Source organism: Tamandua tetradactyla, chromosome 7, assembly GCF_023851605.1.
Source record: "Tamandua tetradactyla isolate mTamTet1 chromosome 7, mTamTet1.pri, whole genome shotgun sequence".
Taxonomy (NCBI): Eukaryota; Metazoa; Chordata; class Mammalia; order Pilosa; family Myrmecophagidae; genus Tamandua; species Tamandua tetradactyla.
The window spans coordinates 48576482-48591634 of record NC_135333.1 but is presented as its reverse complement, the minus strand read 5'-3'; positions in this window follow the sequence as shown (position 1 = coordinate 48591634).

Genomic DNA, 15153 nt, shown 5'->3' with positions numbered 1-15153 from the left:
ATCTGGCACAGCCCAAAGCCATTGCAGTCTGATCTGCAAGTCTATTTCAGGACGCCCAGAAGATCCCATCTGCACAAGGCTCTCCCTTCCTAGGTGACCACAGAAGAAGAATTTAGAGATAGGTTCTTTGCATTCACAGGTGAGATATGTGGACTTACCCCAACATGTGTAGAGCATTCTTGGGGAAAGAAACTCCACCCTCAGTGTATGGATAAAAACTGTGGAGTGAATGGAAAACCACAGGAATGAGTCAGAATAAGACCCAGTCTAGTCTTCAAGGAGCTTACAATTTAGTTGGGTAGAGAAGAGACAAGAAACCATTCACAAGTAATAGAGAGCCTTGAAGATTAGACAATTGCAACAGAGGTAGCCCATGTTGTACTTTTCCTGATCCAGTTTAACCTCTTGAAGACTTAGTCTAAGTCCACCAAGGCAGAGATGCTATGTTTGGGAAGGGGAGGTACCACATGGTAAAGTGACTGCAGGGGCAGCAGCTAGTGTTAGCAGTAGGGCTGGCAGCTGCACCTTTGAGGCTTCTGATGGAAGAGGTGATAAGGCACCATGGGTGGAGTGCAGAAAAAGAGCCAGAGGTGAGCCTGGGCATGAGGAGATGGGCAGCATAGTGGAGGGTCTCCAGCAGCAAACTGGGAGCAGCCATAGCAATGGCCTTAAGGAGTGGCATCTTCAGTAGTCCTGGAGTAACGTGTTGGTGGCAGCAGTGGAGGAGGGAGGTAACAGCCAAAGCAGCAGGGAAGCATCATCCAGATCAGTCTCGGAAGGTGTGAGCTGAACTGGGCTGGGCCCAGCAGGAGAAGCTGTGCCAAGTTCCATATACAGCCAGAGAAAGAGAGGCATAGCAATAGCTCCAATGCAGCAGCAGGCAAGAGCATAGCCAGAGCAGATCCAGGCCAGGTGCACAGGGTCATTGGAGCACTGGAGAAGAGAGATGTGGGGCTGGGACCAAAGGTAGAGTCAAGAAGGCTGTATGGCCTGTGGACCCTGCTGAGTCATTATACCATCCCACTTACATGTGACACATCTTCTGTTTTGGGTAACTTATATTCTCATGAGATGGGACAGGGTTAGTCTGAGTGCTTGGCTGTGGGATTGTGCCCCAGGGTTTTTGGCTAGAGGATCCAGCAAAGGAGATTGTGGGTTTTGACTCTCAAGGTCTTGGGCATAAGCTATACCCTTAAAGAATAATTTGCAATAAGAAATGGCTTACATTTAAAAAAATGCAATGGTGTGACTAATTAAAGACATTATAGCCAAGAATCCATAACATAAAACCATAGGATATTAGAGTTGAATTATGTCCCAACTAGTCCATGAACTCATTGTACAGATAACTAAATTGAATCCCAGGGGTTTCGGTGACTTTCCTAAGATTACATAAGTACTCAGTCCTCCTAATCCAATGTTCTTCATGCTCCAACAAATTGTTTATTATGTAAGTGGCCTGACAAGCCCTTTGTAAAAAAAAAAAGTGAGCCAAAACTTTAAAAATGCTTGTAGAATGAATTAGAAAATTGTCCTCGAACATTTGCTTTGACCTGACATTTCTCCATTCACTTTTCATTGTGCATAGGGAAAAAGTCAACTGTGGTGGGTGGAAATGATAGAGGATGCAATCCTGCACAGAGACAGAACTTAATGGATACTTGCTGAATGACACATTTTGGGGTTAGAAATGGTCTCAGAGAATTCGATTGTTGTGTGACTTCATAATTCACTAGGGAAAGAGAAAGATATTAAAAGAAAGACAAAGGAAAGAGAGCTGGAGCTAAATTGAAATGTATGGTTCACAGTTCCTCAAGATATTGGCCAGAAAATGAAAGTCAGGTACAATTTTGCCCCAGTAGGTAGGCAGAATTCCATGATGCCCAAGCAGGAGGCAGTTTCCAGTGGGGACCAATATCTGCCACTCTCTGAAGAGAGGATGTAAAATATGCCTCTGGCCTTGGAGCTATGACTTTTTGATTCTTCTTTGAGGAAGGCAGTGGGGTGCATTCAAGCAACTCCCACAAAGCAATTCTCCCATCTCTAATGTCCTCTAGGCAAAATATTTTACTTGCATGTAGTCCCCTCAAATTTAATACATGCCAAACAACTCTCACCACTTTTTTCCAAAGTAAACTCCTTCAAGCCTGGATTTTCCAAATCTAGTCATCAACGGTAATCATTCTGCTGGTCAACCTCATTCTCACCCCTGCCTTCTTGCCTCTCCTCCTGCGTCAAGCCTCCATGATCAAATGCCTGTGCTATTTCTCTGTCTCCAGTTGCTTTCCCCAGTTTTGAGAGTTTCCTTCTTCAATCATACCATTGGGTACACAGCATTCCCTACTAAAAATACATATAACTGCTCCCACTACATTGAAATCAAGTTCAAGTTACTTAATTTGGCCTTTTCCCTCCCCTCTTGCCAAACTCATTATTCATTCATCCCCACTTCTAGGCTGCCATTCCAACTTTTTCTTTTATATTCCTTTATCTTGGAGCTATCCCTCAGTAATTGAGAGAAAGCAAGTAAAGAGCCTAACCCAATGCCTAACATGTAATAAGCATTCAATGAATATCAGCCCTCTTCTAAATCCACAGTAATTCTTCACTCCAGGAACCTTTTCCTCAACAGCTCAGATCACTTCTGCTAGCTCATCCATATTGCTTATTTGCTATTTAGCACAAATTACCTTGTACTTCTATTGTCTTTTCAACTTCAATTGACTCTCAGGTACAAGTCTCATAGCTCCGTGCATTTCCATCTCTATCTACTATGCATGGTGTTCCAAAGAAAGTGAGAATTTAGTAACTCACATTGATGATGTTGGAGTAGAATCACTAGAATGTTATCTCTAGCTTCCAGCATGCTTATATCCCCGTAGCAAAATACTACAAGAATTTTAGGTGGAGAAAAGTGTAAAGAAGAATAAGAGAACAAATACTTGTTGACTACCTTCTATATACAAAGCATCATTCTCTGTTCTTTTATAAATTTCCTCTCATATAAAGAAAAAATAGAGCACTGAATTGATTCAGTAAGTATACAAGTGTGAGCATCATCACTTAGGACTAGGACCCATAAACTTCTCACTCCCACTGAAAAACTGCTACTGTCAAGGTGTGTTTAAATGGATCTTCATTCAACCTGAAACTCATGAATGAGAATGATGGTAAAAGTGTCGGGAGCTCAGTCTGCCTCAGTAAGAGAAGACCTGTGCATTTAATGAGAGCTCCAGAGAGATTTTTATCAGTCTAACTTATGCTTGCAAGCTTCATTGTGTTCTTTGAGATGCTAGGCTAAGACACATACCTCTCACATTTAAATCTGAGGTGGTTTTTGCGTTTTCTCAATATCTACATCACCTTCCCAATTGCATTCGGGCAGGAGTTGTCTGAATGGTTTATAGAGATTACCTTTTGAGTAAGACAAAAGGTTTTTATCATTTCCATTTCACAGATGGGAAAGCTGAGGCACAGATGATTACAGCAACTTTTCTAATGTTTCATGACATGACATGACAGTAGGTCCCTGCCCTCTTAGCTACTCTATTTTTGATGTTGGAGTTAAAATGGTTGACTCTATAGCTAAGGACCACCACTCCTATATTGGGGAGGCAAGTTCTAAAACAATGGGGCATCATAAGGAGTCCTTTGCTTAAGGAAATTGCATCCAAATGTTCATACAATTCCTGAAACACCACCAATAACACTGTTAGTATGGAACACATATACATATAAAGGCTAACATGTCATATAAGTGCCAGTTCCTAGAAGGAAGGTTGCCATGGGACAACGCTAATTTATAGAGCCCAGGACCAATTCTTATACAAGTCCTTCTCAGTGGCTTCTGGGCTGTGTCACTAATTAGAACATCAGCTGCTTCTGTATGTTCCTGTGGAGTGTATTAGGCATCACGTGACTACACAGAAGAACAAAAAAGTAGCACTGGCTGTTGCTATGGAGACTCAACCATCTGAATTGCTATGGTATCATAAAAGCAAAATTCTAATCATCAGTTTTTAACTATAGGACTGTTGAAATCTATCTCATATTTTTAGAATGTGTGACATTTAACACATTGATGTATATTTCCAGCTTCAAAATACATTCCCTGCTTTCATATGTAGATGGATTTTTCAAGCAACTCATTGGATTTTTTTTTTCTCCTGGTAAATGCTCCATCTTCTTATGGGTGATTGCAACTCACATGCTTTTCTCATTTCCTAGATGCTGCTTCATTCATGCTTCCCATTTTCTCTTTATTCTATAATGACACTCATTTTCTCACAGGCTGCCTGTCTTTACTTCTGCCATACTTCCCTCTCACATCTTTAGTTGAAATTCTCCTCCAGGTAATAATTCCTGACGGTCTTCACTGATCACCTTTTAGGCCTTAGTTTCTGACAACCAAGAGCTCTGAGACTCGGACAAAGGTGCACAGCTGCTTCCATGGTGGTTATCTCTGAAGCTGCCATCTCATTAGGATCCACAGCAATCTCAATTCACTGACTTTTCCAGGCCTATGGAATAATAGTTATGTCCTTTCCACTTTTCCTCTCCGAGAATTATTAACTCGAGGATCTTTGCTTAGCTCTGGGCACATCATTTTGGTTATACGTCTCATATACACACACATACACAAACCCTAACACGCGGGCTCACACATACACACACAAATATGTTTATCTTTGAATGATGTTAAAAGACATTGATCAGCTTGTTAAAAATAACAACCCTTGACCTAGCTAGCTTAGAAGAAAATACTGGGAAATTATTGTCAATATCTAGGTCAAGTTAAATACTGCTTTCAGAAATTCCAGGCTAACCATGGCTAATTTTATTTTTTGTTTGAGCGAGATTTTCTGGCAAGCATAATCTGGTGAAGAATACTCTGTTACTTCAGATAATTTTTAAATTCATTTCAATCATCTGTAAACTAGTGAACAGTACTCTACCCCGCATTTTCTTTGATAGAGTGCCTCTTAATTAATCAATCAATCAACTAAGAATCATACGCCAAACACCTGTGATGTACCTCATACGTGAAATGAGCTTTGGAGGCATGGGAGAGACTTTCCAGGCAGGTCTGGAGACCTCATCATCATCCAGAAAAGAAAATCCCAGAAAACAAATTCATGGTGCGTTGCTTTTTTTTTTTTCTTTGGGATGCTATATGGTGGGGGTCACATTTCATTCTTCTTCCATGTGAATATCCCATTATTGCAGCACCATTTGTTGAAAAAATTTTTGGGGGGGAGGGAGGGAATTGAACACGGGTCTCCCGCTTGGCAGGCGAGAATTCTACCACTGAACTACCCTTGCACCCCCAACGCATTGCTTTTTAACCCTTACAGTGTCTTATCACATACTACATGTGTGGTTAAAAACTTGTGGAACGAATAAGAAACCATAGGAATAAATGAATGCAGATAAGACCTGGTCCGATCTTAGGAAATTCACAATTTAGTTGGTGTGCCAGTTTGAAAGGATGATGTACCCTAGAAAAGCCATGTTTTAATCCTAATCCCATTTTGTAAAGGCAGCCGTTTCTTCTAATCCCTATTCAGTACTGTATGTCTGAAACTAATTAGATCATCTCTCTGGAGATGTGACTCAATCAAACGTGGTTGTTAAGCTGGATTAGGTGGAGACGTGTCTCCACCTATTTGGGTGGGTCTTGATTAGTGTACTGGAATCTAATAAAAGAGAATGACAAGAGAGAAAGCCAGAAGTTTCTGAGAGAGCAGAGAATGACATAGCCATGAGAAGCAGAGAGTCCACCAGCCAGCAACTGTTGGAGATGAAGAAGGAAAATGCCTCTTGGGGAGCTTCATGAAACAGGAAGCCAGGAGAGAAAGCTAGCAGATGACGCTGTGTTTGCCATATGCCTTTCCACTTGAGAGAGAAACCTTGAACTTCATCGGCCTTCTTAAACCAAGGTACCTTTCCCTGGATGCCTTAAATTGGACATTTCTATAGACTTGCTTTTATTGGGACATTTCTATGGCCTATAAACTGTAAACCAGCAACTTATTAAATTCCCCTTTTTAAAAGCCATTCCATTTCTGATATATTGCATTCTGGCAACTAGCAAACTAGAACAGTTGGGTAGGGAAGAGACAAGAAACCATTCACAAATAATGGAAGACAGCCTGTAGAAGCAAAGTTATGTTGTCCAGATCAGAGAGGCCAAAAGGATGCAGAGATCAGCGAAAGAGGACATCAGTGGGGGAGACTCCTGGGTGAGAAACAAAAGTTTTCTTTTTTTAGTGGACAGATGTTAGTACCCCAGGGTGGATGACATGAATGGAGAGCCTTACATGGAGCAAGAGTTAACAGAAAATGCACCCAAACCACATGGTCCATCACTGCAGAAGCATTTTCTTTGTCTGAAAGAGTTATTTGGATATCGATGCATGCAGTTCAAGCTCTTTGACAATAACTAAAGGGGCTCTTTAAGCCTGAGTCTTTTTAAAGGCAAAAGATTTATAGTAATACACTGAATACCACAGAATGAATGATGCAAACTGTGTTCATTGGTTATCTTAAACACGAGCACATTAGTAATAACCTAAAATATATATTCATGTATGCATATGATCTGATATACACACAGTTATAATTTTACTACTATTGTATTTGTAATTTTCTGAACAAATATGTTTGGTTAAAGATATTGCTATATAGTTTTAGTGTCAACCCCAGACTCCTCTGCTCAGATACTGCTACAATTCTTAGTTAGGTGCTGCTGAATGAAATGTGCTGGACCTATCTGTTTCAGTTGCCGGAACTGTTATAACAAATGCTGCGCACTGGTTGGTTTAACAACGGGGATTTATGGTTTCAGGATTGCAGAGGCTATAGATATCCAACACCAAGGCGTTGGCAAAGCCATGCTTTCTCCTCAAAATTTTAGAGTTCTGGTTCTGGTGTGCCCAATCCTTGGGGTTTTTTTTTACTTCCAACTCTACCTCCCCTCATGTGGTAATGTCTTTCTTTGTCTCTGCTCTCCTATTTGACAGTGAGCTGGTTTCTTCCTCTGGCCTCTTTGACTCTTGGCATCTGAATTTCTTCTGTTTATAGAGGCCCCAACAATACAGATTCCGGTTCAGATGGGCTGCACCTAAACTAACCACACATCTTCAAAGGGTCCTGTTTACAACAGGTTCACACCCAAAGGAACCCAGGAATGTGGATTCTGATTAAGAACATGTCTTTTGGGGGGTACATAATTCAATCTACCAGACTAATCAATACCTCTTTTACCTTGTTTTCAATTGGCTCTGTTTTGACCATTGATCCTCTCCATTATGAGTCCCATGCTTTTCTGACATCTCCACTGTACCAACACAGACTCACACACACTGCAGAGAAGTCCATTCTTTCTACAGTCCACCGTCCTCTGGCCCAGTCCTCTCTCTATGCATCATCTCCATCCTCACCAGCTGCTCAAACCCCACAATTTGCTGTTGAGCTGCTTCATGCTCACTTATGTGTTACACACTATATATTGGGCACTGCTTCCTAGCTCCAAAATAATTTGAGTTCTACATGAGCATTTGGATTTAAGCTGGAAAATATTGCCATCTCCAGGAAAATATTATGCAAAGTTCTAAAAGAAGATGGGTAGGAGAAGGCTGGCTGGGTATGCTTCCCGACAAGGACAAGCTTCCTCTTCCCCAGTGAAACTAACCACTTGGGCAGAGGGTGGGATGGGCCCCAGGATGGTGTGAGAAGCCAAAGAGTACAGGGATTCTGATGGCAATGATTCAAGAACCGTTGGCGCTCAGATGGGCCAACCAAGTCAAGAGCTTGAAGAAAAATGACTTCCTTTTTTTATGCCCATGAAACTAGCCTAAGGAAATGCCCTAAGATGGTATAGATGTTTATATATAAGGAAACTACTAAAGAATTATTTTTAATTGTAAAAATTTATGCATTTACAACTCAACAAGAAAATTTAATATCAAGTTACATCCAACCATATTTTAACAATATTTTATCCGGGAGAATGTTGACAACAGGATACGAACTGGAGAAATAATCACAATGATATTTATATTATGTAACACTGGCAAATATTCTATTTTTATATATGAACATCCATACTTATGCGGGTGCTTGCATGAGCACCTGTTTGTATGTGTGTGTGCATACATGTACCTGTTTGCATGCGTGCACCTGAATGTTAGCATGTTTAGGAGCATTTGTATGAACATGAGTTTGTGGTTATGTGACTGTGTGAGTGTGTAAGGGTGTGTGTGAGCATGTGTGTGATTGTATGAGTGTGTATGTGTGTGTATGCATGCACTGAAAAACCAAAGGAAATATACCAAAATATTTACAATGGGATCATCTTTGATTTTTATTTTCTTTCTTGTGTTTACTGGTATTTTCCAAATTTCCTACCATGAGCTCTGTAACAACAAAAAGTTAAATAAAACAAAACAATAAAGTACTGAGGCAACGCCACTATAGTCATTTATTCATTAATTCATCTGTCTACATATTCTGTGATTCACTCATCAACCATACATTGAGCCCTTTTCTTCTCCCAGGACTGTGCTTGGCATTGTGGAGGTGGAGGTGAAAATAAAAGGGGGTTTCCTCTCTTCAGGAATATTTAATTTCTGTGCTATTAGAGGATGAAGTTGCACTTTATCATCCCCTATCTTTTACCTCCTTGATTACCTTGTTTTAGCTTCCTTGGCTATTCAAAACAAATACTACGAAATGGATCAGGCTAAACAATGGGAATTTATTCACTCATGATTTTGAGACTAAAAGAAAGTTCAAATTAAGGCACCATCAAGGTGATGTTGTCTCCCCTAAGACTTGCTGCTCATGATTCTTGGCTCTTCTATCACGTGGTAAAGTACATGGTGGCATCTGCTGGTCTCTTCAGGGTTCCACTGATTTCAGCACCTAGTTTCTCCCTCTCTGGCTTTTCTTACTGTATGTCTGAATTTCATTCCATTTATAAAGAACTCCAGAATAGAATTAGGACCCATCCTTAACTGAATAACTTGATAAAAGGCCCTACTTACAATGGGTTCACACCCATAGCAATGGACTAAGTTTAAGAACATGTTTTATTGGAGTACATACAGCTTCAAATCACCATGTATTTTTTTTCCAAAAAATATTGCTCTATTTATACTTCAGATATCATTTTTAATATACCTAATTGGAATTTTCGTTTATTATTAGGTGAACCATATCCAGGTGTTAGAGAACTATCCTCTACCCCATACCAACTGGGTCAGACATGATATAATTATCTCTTGGCTCAGTTTTATTTTTCCTTCATTCCTCACAAGTTACATGATGACTCTTCTTCTCAGGGCAGGTTTAAAGTGAACAATGAGAATTATTTTTAGTAGTATATATTATTTCTTTGCTCCTGAACATAAAAAAGTAATCTTCCATATTCTCTTGGCGTTTATTTTATGTCGGCTAGAAGAACTGATTTTTATTTTTACTTGAGTGGAAACTGCCCCAGAGGGGTTAAGGATATTGCCTATTATAATCCAGGAAATTAGAATTGGAACAAGGGCCAGAAACCGAATCTCCAAAATCTGGCCTAGGATTTCAGTGAAATTTAAAGAGAAAAGCATACCTGGAAAAGAATCACATCCACATGAAATGGTACAGTTTTATGATAAAAGCAAAATGTCTTCCCAGTGTGTTTTCTTGCATACAAAATCAGTTTGTTATCAGAAGACAGCAGAGAGACCCGAGGCTGTAGTTAAAGACTGAAAACTACCTGTAACACTGATTTCCCTAAGGTTCCCCATTTACTGTTCTTTCCTCAGATAATAAATACACTTCTCTCAGTTTGTAGCATTAAGTAAGTCTGTCTCTTCTTGTGGAGAGATCTATAGGTGTTCTCTGTTCCAGGGGAAGCCAAGCTGGGTCCAATCAATTCCTTACATGATTGCCAGGCATTTCTTATGACTGAAGAAACTGGAGCAAAATCAGTTCTTTTTCTCATAATGTATCCATTTGTGAAATGAATGGCTGCGGCAAAGCCTACTGCCCAAATACAGCCCAGGAAAGGTCCTATGGATGGAGATGGCAGCTGTACAACATAGATTCTTGGTGACCACACTGAAGATATATGAACTAAGAATGAACTAGGTCATTCTTTACCACTTCACAGCACTCTGACATCTTTCATTCGGCATATTTGCAACACAGCGATTTTGTGTCCTTCAGCATTTTGTGAGATATCAGTGGAGGCAGAGATTCAATAGAGATCTTCCCAGGGAAGGCAAATCAAGTAAAATAGCCCAAATGTGCAAGAGCCAATTCTGCATCTCAGGTTAAAACTCTTCCAGCACAACCACAAGCACACACATGCAGACACATACACACACACACGCGTGCGCACACACATTCTTGTACATGCATAGTCACAGGATAATATGGCAGGTATTCCATGAGAGGAGACCTGGGATATCTGAAAATGGGTAAGACAAGCAATTAAAATCAACTCCACCTTGAGCTACTCAAACGTCATCTGCTCTCCGAGGATTGATCCCAGAGTCTCCGGCCAGGCTGGCATTCAGCTGTGGAGCCAATATCGCAAGCCACAACATTCCAAATAGGTTGTAAAACATTACAGTGCATCTACTATTAAACAGCTTTGGGGCACCTGAAGAATCTAAATGAGTCAAATCGAAGGTTAAAATTAAATTTAAATTATAATATGAATGCTCTATTTATATAAAATTAAAATATCGTGCCCAAATCCAAGTAATCATTTCTATATACGTTTGACTACGGATAGACCCCAATCTCAACTTGATGGTGTAGCATCAACCCCCATCGTGTCTACAGGTGAGCTCTGTATTGCCATGTATAGTTAATATGGTGTTGATTAGAAGTGCATTTCTAATGTAAATTGTCGGCACATGGAAATCTCTCAATAAATGTTGATTATTGTGTTGAGTATAAACTGATAACTTGAATTAAAAAACAAAACAATAACGATTTGTTCCCATCTTTGTGTCCAGCTCTAGTTCTCTAAATGGGGTGGGGCTAATTCTTATCTTAGCCAAGGCCAGGCAGGAAAAGGAAGGCAACCCTGCGTAGGATGACAAACACAATCCCAGGGGTTTCCCAGCCTAATCTCCCTGAATTGGTAACAGCTAATCAGGAGACTCTTAGAATTGCTACCATTGTACTCAAAGATCTAGAATTGTCCCCATGGGTAGTTACGCCAACTGAGAAAGCTGCCGCCAGATGGCACCAAAACAAGACCGGGAATGGGACCAATTTGGATCAAACCAACCAACCCAGAAACTTCCTGGTAGCTCTTTTGTTTAATTCATTAGTCCCACAATAAGAGAATGCCATATTTTCTGACTGATAGATTGAGTCCTTGTTATTGTGTTTTTGCCAGGGTGACCACATGGTAACTTTGAGGGGTGAAAGGACACACTATTTATAATTATGTTGGAACAACAAACCAAAACTATTCACAGCAAATAAGGATATAAGACCAACCCAATTACAGTAAGGTTTCGCCATATTATCATTATACCATTATATTGCCTAGAAGCCATTCTGCATGCTCATGCCCAAGAGTTGTCCATGGTTTATTAGGCCCTAGAAAATGAGCATGTCGTGTCCACAATCCCTGAGAAACAAACACCCCTAACAATTCAAATGAGAAACAGAGAAGATCTGCTCATTCATGACCCCCATGTGTCAGGCCAACTCAAATGTGCTTCCCGATATTTGTGAACTGGTTGTTTGGCAATTTGGGAGTCTGCATGATAGACACTTGACTGCTTTCCAGTGCTTACCCTCAGTCCAGCAAAGCATATCCCATTAGGTAACACATCTGTATAATCTTTCTGGATTGCCCAGACTTTCAAGTAAAGTCTCCCAAAGCCTACAAGTTGAGTGGGTAGCACAGCTAAAGCAATGGATACCAGGGAGTAGCAGGAAGTCCAATTCTTGGGAATTCCCAGGTATAGCCCAGGAGCACTTGGGCCATGGGGCCTGGGATGTGCAGCCAACTGTTATACAATCATTACTCAGCAGAGGGGCAAGCTTGAGACCCAACAAGAGGCCACGTGGGCTTCTGGAGGAGCCAGGGCTGCTTTGAAGATAAAAACAAAGCCTAAGGGAGGGGCCTATGAGGTTTCTTTAAGCTTGAGGTAAAGGGTGTGGGAGACACCCAAGGCCCTTTGTGACCAGGGGACTGGAAGATGGAGTGAGGACCCTGTAGAGAGTTCCAAAAGAAGTCAGATCCAAAAGAAGCTTTATCCATCTTTGTACTTTTGTCCCCTCTCATTTCGCCATATCCTCTTTTCACCCTCATTCTATTCATTTTATCACAGGTATGTTTTGTTGAATAATCAGCATCTCAACATGACCTTGCGATCTCATGGAATATAATATGTACTGACCAACTTTGATCTGTCTTCTCCTGTTCTTACTCTGTTCTATCCTATAGTTTTCCTATAAAACTTGGTCTCTACAACTAGACAGAAGTGGACTGAATTTAACTTCAAACTCTGTAATTTTATTAGCTGTAAGAATGCCCTAAGCCTAAGTTTTCTCACCTGGGAAATATGAGGTTAATAAAAGTACATGCCTCATGGGACTATAAGTGAGATACTACATTTAAAGCACTTAGTTCAGTGTCTGGCATTCATTCTTCAAATGCTTCATAAAGGGTAGTTATTACTTGCTATTACAGTTAAGACATATCTTCTTCCCATAATTTATCTTAAAATTATTTAAAAATTAATTTCCTTTTCTTATCCAAGCAGCAATTTTATTCCTATTTTACCAGTTTCATTTTTAAAGTATTTTCTGTAATTTCAATTTCCACATATGCTGCTTTAAATTTCATTTTTAAAACTTTTCATCTCACTTGGTTTTAGCTACTTATTTTAATGCTTGCTTATTTTACTTATCATTTTGCATTAACTTGAATTGTATTCAATTTTTAATTTTATTTCTTGTTTTTTCTGTTTTTTCTTTTAATTTGCTTTAGCTCATTACAAATTTTTAACTTATTTTTAAAATTGCAGCAAGACATAAAATGTACCATGTTAACCATTTTTAGGTGTACAGTTCAGTTATATGACTTACAGTCACAATGTTGTGCTACCATAACCTCCATCCATTACCAAAATGTTACAGAAACAACTCCCAATTTTCTCTCAGCTTTCTACCACTAGTAACCGTTAATTTACTTTATCTTTATGAATTTGCTTATTCTAGATATTTCATATCTGTGGAATCACACAACATATGTCCTTTTGTGTCTATCTTATTTCACTCAACATGTTCATTCATGTTGTCGCATACATCAGAACTTCATTCCTTTTATGGCTGAATAATATTCCGTTTATACCATATTCTGTTTATCCATTCATCTGTTGATGGACACTTGGGTTACTTCTACCTTGTGGCTATTGTAACTAATGCTGCTCTAAACGATGATGTAAAAAAATATCTGTTTGAGGCCCTCCTTTCAATTCTTTTGGATATATACCTAGAAGTGGGATTTCTGGGTCATATGATATTTTCTATGCTTAATCTTTTGATTTATTATCCATTTTTAAAACAAAAGCCACCCTAGTGGGTGTGAAGTGGTGTCTCATTGTGATCTTAATCTGCAGTTCCCTAATGGGTAGTGAGGTTTTTTCCTGTGACTATTGGTCATTTGTACATTTTCTTTGGAGAAATGTTTATTCAAATCCTTTACCCATTTTTAAATTGGGTTGTTAGTCTTTTTGTTGTTGATGTTTAATAGTTATTTATATATTCTGGATATTAGACTCTTAACAGATATATGATTGGCAACTATGTTCTCCTGTTCCATATGTTGTCCTGTCACTTTCTAAATAATGTTCTTTGATGCACAAAAGTTTCCAATTTTGATGAAGACCAATTTATCTATCCTTGTCTTTTTTTGCTTCTGGTGTCCTATCTAAGAATCTGTTGACAAATACAAGGTCCTAAAGATTTTTACCTGATGTTTTTTCCAAATCTCATTCCAATTTAAAATATTTTATTCTTAACCCTTCATTCTTTTTAAATTATCTTATACTGACATGAAGGAAAGATACTGTTTTTTAACAGAAGAAAATATGCTTTATAATTTTCCTCCAGCTTCTAAGGAAGAGCCTGAGAATTTCTGTTGATGGGGTGAAGGTTAGACCAGGTAACTTGATTTTATTTTAAACCTGGAAACAAGAAATAAGAATGGATAGAGAGAAAAGACACTAAGGGGGAGAGATATTTAGTGAGAGTTAATTTCAGGGCAGGGAATTGTACAATGCTGAGTGCTATGCAATGTACATCTTCTCATCAGACTCTTCTACAGAAACTTCAACAAAATTCTTAGGACTCAATGTGCTGGTAAGTCAGCTATTGGCTCTCATTTGCAAACCCAGCATCAGCGCTCCAAGTCGTCCCGGCCCTGCTCTGCCACCAGGAGGTGCTGGAAGGAAAGTGGGGACTGTCTGTCCCTGTTGGACTCCAGCTCCTGTCACTGTCACCCCACCTGGCACCTTCTCCCAGCCAGAGGCGTTGACTTCCAGCTACTGCTGAATCCAGTTTGTACTATTTCCACCACTGGCAGAATCAGTCTCCTCACGTTCTGTCAGAGACACCACCTCCAATGAGCAACCCCTTCATCCTAGCTTCTAAGTTTTAATAATCCCCACACCTTCCCTTATTCCCCCAGCCCATGGAGTGGGAGCTTCTCCTTATAATGGTGTCCACTGTCATTTCTTACTTGCCTCTCTTTGCCTTTTGAGTTACCTACTCAACCATTCTTTATATCACATTCTCCCTGCCAAAATGACTGATGTGGATTCTAGCTCTTGACTGCTAATGCATGGAAGTAGATTTTCTTCTAGGGTAAAAGCAAAGAACTGTTGAGCATTGTTTTGGGGTTAGCTTGTGGGAAAATAATACAGGCTGCTCACCAGAAGACATCAGTGTCCAAATTGTCCTAATATGGTCTTCCCTATTTGATTCCCTCATATTTTTCACTATCATAATTCATTTTTCATAGGGTCCAGAACATGTGGTCCCAGAAGAGAGAGACCATTCACCAAAGCGAGGAAGCTGAGGCTCTTTTTCCTTTGGCTGTTTCTGAAGCCACCCTTCAAAATTCCT